At 35.9% G+C, this 9558-nt stretch overlaps 1 pseudogene; it reads left to right on the forward strand.

Moving 5' to 3' along the window:
* Nucleotides 1–1675: 1675 nt before the first annotated feature.
* Nucleotides 1676–5008, forward strand: LOC118018942 (annotated as a pseudogene).
* The last annotated feature ends 4550 nt before the right edge of the window (nt 5009–9558 follow it).

The raw sequence follows: 9558 nt of genomic DNA on the forward strand, positions 1-9558 counted from the left end.
TTAAAATACCTAGCACAACACCTGACATAAGAAAGCATACTCTGTAACTGGTTGCTACTTTTAATATTACACATTGGCCAAATAATCACAATTTAGTGAAATTTATTTGAAGGTAATGAGGCTGATATTATTTCTCTTTCCCAAAGTTATGGTGAGACTTTCAGGGTAGAAAACAAGTTCCTTTACCCCTATCATAATCTGTAAAGTTAGGAGGAGTTGCGATATATGCAAGGGCTTGCTACAGCAACATGAGATATACTCAACAGCGTGGACTGGAGACTCAAGAAAAACACGGACATCTGGAAAATGTGGATTGTTGTTCAGATTAATTGAGATATTTTTGGAAATACACTTACCACATTGTAAGCCCTTGTTAAATGAAAGTTCTCCTTAGCATTTTACGGTAAAGTGAGAGGATAGATAATTGAGACCATTAAAGTCAAACCATGATTCTAAAAGAGCCTGTCATTTAGGAAATGGTCCATATTTGGGGGCAGTTAGTAGGGAGTAAAAATATTTGAATAATGTGCCATTATAGTTCAATTTTACCATATTATTAAACTTTAGTATTTTGTTTTCTAAAATCTTTTCTCGAAGTTTTGAGCTCCATATTTTTTAAACATGTTTCTTCTTTATTTTTAAGCCCAGTGTCTCTCATGGGAAATTTAATTTGTATGTTTCTGATTCTTTTACATTTAACTCATCCAAAAGTTATTTTGTAAGAATTCTTTGACGTCCAGAAAGCCTTATCGTTTTCTTATAATATATTCAAGATTTTTTCCTTTAGAAAATGGAAATCATGTCTTGCTTAAAGTAAATAAACTAAAACACCCAATTTGGGGAGGTGTAAAAAATCCTCCCCCCCCCTTATTTCCTTTCTCTTTATAAGCTTTCTCTGTTAGTATCTTGGCTTCCAGCAAGGATCATTCTAATTCAGGAAGGAATTGGAGAGTTTAACCTTCCTTAAGTCAGTAAACTCAATAAATATTTTTTGTTACCTCTGATGTATGGAGAAATATGCAAGTTTCTATGGGTGACAGCAATAAAAATGATACAGAAAAATAAAATATGGTGCATAGTCTCATGGAGTTTATATTCTAGTGGTAGAGGTAGGTATATATTAAAGACATTATAATATTTGGCTGAATAAAACACTCTGAAAGAGGTAAAAGCAAAGTTTTGTATAAATAGTACAAGAATTGTGATTGAATCTGAGGAACTGAGGAAAGATTTTCACATAATAGTTGAAATTTAAGCCAGTCTTATTAGAATTTCAGAGATTATTAGAATTTCAATAAGTGAAGAAGTTGGGAAAGATGGTCCTCTCTCAAAACCATTTGGGCATGACATAGGAGGTAAAGCCAAAATATGCAGCACTTAAAAACACAAACAGGAAGGGGAACCTGGGTGGCTCCTTTGGTTAAGCATCTGCCTCAGCTCAGGTCATGGTCTCAGGGTCCTGGGATCCAGTGCCGCATCAGGCTCCCTGCTTCTCCCTCTCCCTCTGCTGCTCCCCCTGCTTGTGTTCTCTCACTCTCTCTCTGTGAAATAAATAAATAAAATCTTACAAGATTTATTTAAAAAAACACAAACAGGGAAAGGACCTGAATGTCTTTGAGGAGAACAAGTAATACAAATGCAGCCTGGGCTTTAGAGAGATAAAGCTGGTGAAAGTATGAAGGGTAAGGAAGAGATGAGGGATTCGGAAGATTCAGAGACCAAGTCTCCTTGTGACTACTTCAGTCGTTCGAGCAAGGGTCAAGGAGGACATGAACTATTGTAGGAGGAAAGAAAAGATGAGACACAAAGAAGGAAGAATCAATTATGATTCCTGGATTTTTAGTTAAGGTGTACATTAGTTAGAATATAGGCCAAACTGACTCCAAAAAAGCAACCTTAAAAAATAAATAAATAAAAGGAAAGAAAAGAAACCTAAAACCAGGGCAGTTCAAACAAGAGAGAATTTTATTTTCTTCTTAATAGTACAGGAGTAGGGGTATGATCCAAGACCGAGAGGGGACTACTCTACAAGGTCATGCACATGGTTGTTGGAATAGTGAAAGCTGGCTCTTAACCACCCCCTCAATCCGGTCTTTGGAAAGAGGAAGTTGAAAGCAAGCAGCTTCCTGTCAGAGAAGTGTCCCTGAAACTATATGTATTGCATCCATTCATATTCCATTAATCGTATGACTCCAAGAGAATTGTCTGTTCAGAATCTAAAACTTGGCAGAGTTCAGAGTTCAAGAGATTGTTTCCCTACATCTTATACTTAAATCCCTAGTAGTGTTTGAAATTAGTTTTGGTGACATAAAGAAGTAGGCTATAGATCCCATGGATGGCAAGGTGAAGGGGGGCAAAAAAAGATGGGAGGAAAATGAAATAAAAACCCAGATAAGGCAGTTTATTTTTCTTGGTTTGAGGCCAATGGCTTGGTCCTGTATGAAGGCTCTGAAGTTAAACAATCACCCAGCCACAGGTTTCCAACGCTAGACTGGACCAGTAGAGGCAAGGATCGAGAAGGATCCTATATAAACATCAAACTCATTCATCTTATTTACCAACACTGATTTTAAGAATTGTGTAACTATTGGCTTAATGCCTGTTACCTGCATAATATCATAAGCTCCAGGGGTCAGGGACTTTATTTTTTTGTTCAATACTGAATTATCCCAGTATCTAAGGAAGTACCTGATATATTTTAGGAGCTAGATATACATACACATTTTTTAATTTATATCTTTAAAAACTGAGAGTAGTACAATAAATGTAAATGTTTACAATTGTTAACATTTGCCATATTTGCATATTTTTTCTCTCTTTTCATCTTGAATCCACTGAAAGTAAATTGCAGATGTTATAACATTATAACTAAATAATTCAGGAAACAAGGAAAGAAAGAAAGGAAAGAACAAAGACATACCTGCTAGCTATCCTCTTAATTCCTTTACTTTTAAATTTAACAAACCTTTGTATTTTACCTTTACTCCCAGGATAACTTAGCTAAAATCATTCCTTGTTTATTTCATAGATACATTTTACAAGATAAACTGAGGTCATTTACATGAATGATATTTCTGAAAATTCTACAAAAATACATCAGTTTCAGGATCACTTAAGAAGCTATTATAAACAAATAAATCTTAAAATTAAATTTTGTGTTTAAATGGATACAGTTTACCCAAAGAATAATTGCTTGTTAAACAAGAAGAGAAAACAGGAAAAAAGGGCCAAAATTGTGATGATCTAGCTTTTCTTACTGGGTGCTTTTGCTTTACTTTGAGAAGGGTGATTTAAAAATTGAGGTATTAATAAAACAGAGCTAAGAAAAAAATCATCTTCAGAAGGTTCAGCAGATCCTAAAGAATTTCTCTCTGCTAGAGGAATAGGCTAATAACATTTTGATGGCATTCACAGATGATCCAAGAGGAAGTGATAAAACATCAGTAAATTCAGGACAATACTATAATTAGACTTTAAGAAGTTGGTGGTGGGAAAAAAATCAAAGGACTTATAAAAGCACAAAACTGATGTTAGGAAAATAAATCTAGTTGGTTTCTTCAAAGATATAAAGAACACAGTCATTCATAAAGGACCTACTAACTTCCCAGGGACCCAGAGATAAAAGCTTAAATTCATGTGACTACATTTTTCTTTACCCTAACATATAGCCTCCCACACACCAAGGAAAATACTTAAAGAACAGAAGGGGAAGGGGCACCTGGGTGGCTTAGTCATTAAGCGTATGCCTTTGGCTCGGGTCATGATCCCAGGGTCCTGGGATCGAGCCCCCATCAGGCTCCCTGCTCAGCAGGGAGCTGCTTCTCCCTCTCCCACTACCCCTGCTTGTGTTCCCTCTCTCGCTGTGTCTCTCTCTGTCAAATAAATAAATAAATCTTAAAAAAAAAAAAAAAAAAGAACAGAAGGGGAAGTCCTGTGTTGGGAAGGCTTAAACATTCTCCCCTCAGATTAAATGGAACTATTATACTGTATATGAATATTCAATATCAGAATGTCGGCCAATAAATTTGTTGATGAACTGCTACAGTGCAAAGCAAATACTTGCCTTATTTACACTCAGGGCTCAAAAGTTTCATATACATCCATATCTATCTATATATATATCTATATATCTATATCTGCAGATACATGAATTGCATATACATGTTTTAGCTTTTCAGTTAATCGATTTTATCCTCATAGTAATCCTACAAAGGAAGTAAAGAACTACTGGCATTACCATTTCAAGACAAAGTAACTGAGGAACATCAAGATGAAATGACTCATCCAATGTCACACAGTTTGTTAGGACTGCTGAGAAGACCCTCCACACCCACTGGCCACCCCCTTTTATTAAGTACTTTGTTATCTAGGGATTCAGAATTTTCAAAATCTTTCTTACTAGCATTAACGGAGAGACTAAGTAAGCTCAATTAAAATGACAACTACCTTTCTTGGGTGGCAGCAAGAGCAGAGAGGGTGCCACGAAGGCCTTGGGGACACTGCGAGAGTACAAAGTGGTGGGGTGCTGCCTGCCCTCACCCCAAGTGCCACACTCCACCCCGGGTCACACACAAACCTTCCCACCTAATCATGTTGTCACTAAGTCCTGTTTCTGGTACCTTGTGTCTCACCTGAAGAAGATGAGGAAGTCTTCAGGGGAAATTGTCTACTTTGGACAGGTGTTCAAAAAATCCCCCTTGCAGTGAGGAACTTCAGCATCTGGCTGCTCTATGACCCCAAAGTGGCACCCACAACATGTACTGGGAGTAACGGAACCTGACCACTGTGGGCGCAGTCACCCAGTGCTATCGAGACATGGGTGCCCAACACCACACACCCGGGCCCACTAGATCCAAATCATGAAGGTGGAGGAGATTGCAGCCAGAAAGTGCTGCCCAGGCAGTTAGGCAGTTCCGACTCCAAGATCAAGTTCCCACTGCCCTACTGGGTCCTGTGTCACCAGCACAAGCCACACTTCACTACCAAGAAACCCAACCCCTTCCTTTAGATGTAGAGCCTCCCTGTCCCCAGGTTTGACCACATAAACTCCTTGGGAAAACCAAAAAATATAAAATAAATAAAATAAAATAAAATAAAATAAAATAAAAATGAAAAAGGCATCAGAAGAGAGTGGAGGTGTGCCTACCACCACTCCGAGTTATTATAAAGATCTTAATTGTTATTTTGGATGACTTTCTTACTTTCTTAGTATTTTTAGAGTCCCTTTAAAAATCTGATGGAATACACGCTCCCTTTCTCAGAAAATAAAATAAATAAATAAATAAAACAAAGCAACTGAAAAAAAGACCAGGAAATAAAAAGTTGGGGAAGATATAGATGGGCCAGTGCATTCACTATAGGTTAAGAAACCCTGGTCTGGGAATATGGGATTGAATCAATGCACTAGCTTTGGAACATAGTAAGAACTGAAAGACTAACAGATGACAGAGTGTTACAGATGAATTCACAATGAGTCACGAAGGAAAAGGAGACCAATGGCAAGGATGTAGAAGAACCTGGGCCAGAAATATGATATTCCTTCAGTAGCATGACTTAGATAACAATTTGTATCACTCCCTTGGCTCCCATTTCTTATGGAGACTATATGTGGGCTATTTCACTTACCTGAATATCTAAAATAAATATTCAAGGGAAAATCAATAAAAATAAATAACACAACATAGAAATAAATGAAGAAATCTTAAAAGTACTTTATATCTCCCCAAAATGAAAAAAGAAAAAAATATATAGATCTCTAGACTATAAAGAGAAGATATTTTTATCATAGTTAATGCAGTTATAACCAGAAATAAATAGAACAATTTTGTAAAAATTAGTATATGTGCTCACACACAATTATGTATGTGTATGTGTGTGCATGAATGTATAGTATACCATTTATCTATCTTTCTAGCTCTTAATATAACTTCTTTGACAATCTCATTGCTAATAGATTCAGGTACAGTCTCTCAAGGGAAGTGGTGGAAAATATAGCTCTTTTTGTAGAATGATAAAATAGACCAGATATTTCGTGAGCAGATTGGTGTATACAATTTCCAAGAAAACTCCAAGGCAGTAAAATATGGAGATTAAAAAAATAAAAAACAACTTGCTAAAAAGGTGATGGAATATATTTTCCATATATTCAATTACTATAAATATGCCTAAAATATTAGCTATTAATTAAATTGGAGCTATAAAATGAAAGGCCAGTCATTTTAGAATTTTGCCAGAGTATCTCAGTAAACATGAATATAGTTCTAACCCAACGTGAGATGAAGAACAGGCTGCCTAGCAACCGTTTTAACTAGTTCCCCAGAGGTTCTCAAGAGAAAAATGGGTGTTTGGAGGGGGAGCATTTGTTTTTGTTTTTGTTCTTATATCAAAGTTTCAGGATCATTTCTAACTAGCTTCTCTAGTCATTTTTCTTGTCTTCATCATCTGAAAGAAATAATGAAAACAAGAAAGAAAAGAAGGAAGGGAGGAAAGGAGGGAGAGAGGGAGGAATGAAAGAAAGAAGATAGAGATCAACATGGGCCGTTTGAAGCATTCACTCAGGAATTCAAATATAATCATGAAAATCGAAGTCAGGTTCTTCTGTTTATCATATGGGCATATATACCTTTTTTGTGGAATGCTCACAAATCAAATTCAAAGTAATGACATTGGCTTGGGAAACTACAAGTTCATTGAAATGTGACAGGAAAGAATATATGTTGGTGGCATTTCTTGACCCAGGATTCAAGGGCAACTTTAAAACTCTATGCCTACTTCATGAAGCCATAGATCACAAGGAAGATGTTCTCATAAAGAAAATGTGGCAGGTTAGGTCATTCTCCTCCTTCCAGACTTCCTGGTTAAGTAAAAGCACACTTATAAAACATTCACAGCATATTTTCATAGGATGTCCTATCATGTAGGTCCCTGACAGGGGAGGAGACAGAAAGTGTTTGATGCTGATTCCAGAAACAGTAGCTTTAAGTGTTTCTTTTGAGAAACAGAAAGAGAGAGGCAGAGGCAGAGAATGGCCCAGGTTTACTATAGCCTTTATGAGTTTGGGAGGGAAGAACAAAGATGGATTTCAAGTTAGATTCCAGAGTTAATGATGTGTTAATGAAAATGTAGGGAGCAAAAATGATGAGTTAAAAAGATTATAAACTCAAGCAAAGCAGTAGTGGTGGATCTGGAGTATGATGGGTAAGTTATATAAATGAGATGCTTAGGAACATAAATTACCTATCTTCTTACTTTATGCAATTGTTTGTATAGCTTTTGAGTCCATTTTAAGACTCTATTGCCAGCTGGGTTTAGTAAATACCATTTTGCAAACTTACAATGCAAAAGTGTTTCAACAGTAAAAATTGAGTTTTATAATCATTGTGAGTAATATAAACAATGTTCCTTCTAGAACTTATTCTGAGCCCTGGGTTCATTTGCAGTTCTATCACTGACCCATATGAAACATAGACTTTATTTCATCTTTAGTACTTTCCTGAAAAACAAAAGAGAAAGTGGTTCCATTGCTTTGAATTACCTCAGAAAATTGCCATAATTTGCCACTTCACAATGCAAGGCTAAATTTCGTAAGTTAGATTCTGACCTCAATGATGAGTTTAAGTGCCAAGACTATATTTTAACTATGCTGAGGCATAAGACTTACATGAAACTCCATTTGTTTCGATTATAATGAAGACTTATTTTGACACATTATTCTCTGCATTTCAGCATCTTATCATCTACTAGGACATTATCAAAACAAAACCTTTTCTGAGGTAGGAGTCTTTTTCCATTTTCGTATTTTTTATAATCTAGTTCTTCATGTTTCCTAAAGGTAAATAATGCATGAGAAAACCTGCAGTACCTTGACTAGCATTTTTCTTTAAATATTAAATATTGCTTTTGAAAATGTTTGAACTATGAATAGTTGTGCACAATAATTTTCCGGTTGGAAATAAAGCCTGATATTTATCCATTTTCCCTTTGATGTCCTAGCACACTAATGCTATGTAGATTGGTTGACTACTGAATTCCTCCCAAAAGTTATGAAACTTATAATTTCATGAAAAAACAAGGATACAGATACTCTTTGAAGAAGTGGTTTACATGTTTAGTAGAAGGTTATTATTTTTTTGGCAGTGGCTTTGGTTTCTTACTGATGTCGTTTTCACAACTAAGGATAGGTTCAATTTTATTTTTTTTCAATGAATGTCATGACAACCCTAAATTAAGTCCACTAATGTATAAAGAAAGTGATTTCATGGATAATACCAGAGAGCACTTCATTTAAATTGCTATAAACCTTCCAAAGGACAGTTTAAATTGCTCCTACCTAAGGTAAGTATCTTATTTGAAAAAGTCTACAGCTTTATTCATCCAGATTTCCTACAAAGATGGAGAAAAATCCTGAATTTATACAGTTGAGGACTTTATAATGAGGGAAAAAAAATTACAGTTGTTTACAGGTAAGCTAAAATAGGTGTAATCACAGATGTCGTTGAGGTAAGACATGAGTTGTGTTCTAAAAATGTTCCAAATCATTCAGAATATTCAGTACAACTTCTTTCCTCCTTTATTTAAGGTAAGGTCTTCTCTTAAGGTCTCACAACTGGGGACATCTTTACATTATTTCATAGACATCTCATATACAGCACAGGAAGAGTGGTAACAGGGTAATAGTAATATACATGCATGCTGGAGCCAAACTACCAAAGTTATCAACCATGTGACCTGGGAAAAGTTGTTCAATCTTTCTGTGCCTTAGTGTCCTCGTCTTTAAATGAGGATAAGAGTAGTGCCCACCTCCAGGACTGCTGAGCAGTAAATGAATTAATATACACCAAGAATCAACAGTGTCTGTCCGAAGCATATTATATTATGATATGACAGCATATTAAACATTATATTATGTTGACAAAATACTTCATCAGTCTTATAATTTACTGCTTTGGGGTGCACCAAATATAGATTTTAATAGGTGAAGGTGGGGGAAAAGCCACCATTCAATACCATTCATTCCTTTAGCAAGTATTTATTGATGATGCACATTTGAGTTCTAGGGTAGTTAGGAGGATCAACTCCTTGAAACTACTGATGTTATTAAAGAATCCAGAGATACAGAGAAAGGAACCTAACACTGTTGCCCATGTCCCAGACCAATCATTTAGGATCTGTATCTGCTAGACAGAATTAAATTTCTTTTGCGAGGAACTATCTTTTGTGGGGAAGAGGACACATCTTTAAAGATATTTTATAATCAATCAAATCATAGCCAGCCCCTCTCCTTTAGCAATTTCGCCAATTAGAAAATCTCAGCCTCTATAAAGGTATAATCGGAAATATTTTAATTGCCTAGTATAAGGAACACACTTATTAGTAAATTTGCTGGATATTCTATTTTAAGTGCTTTTGACAAGTAGCTTCATTGACAGCCCAACAAAGCCCATTCTGTGTTGACTTCTGTACTAAGGGCTAGTTATCCAGAGATGAGCAAGGCTAGTTCCTCCTGGCAAGACACTCAGAGTCTCACAGGTGGAATACAAAATCAATACAAGATTCACT

Source organism: Mirounga leonina, unplaced genomic scaffold (genome assembly GCF_011800145.1).
Source record: "Mirounga leonina isolate KUSES-001 unplaced genomic scaffold, KU_Mleo_1.0 Mir_173, whole genome shotgun sequence".
Lineage (NCBI taxonomy): Eukaryota > Metazoa > Chordata > Mammalia > Carnivora > Phocidae > Mirounga > Mirounga leonina.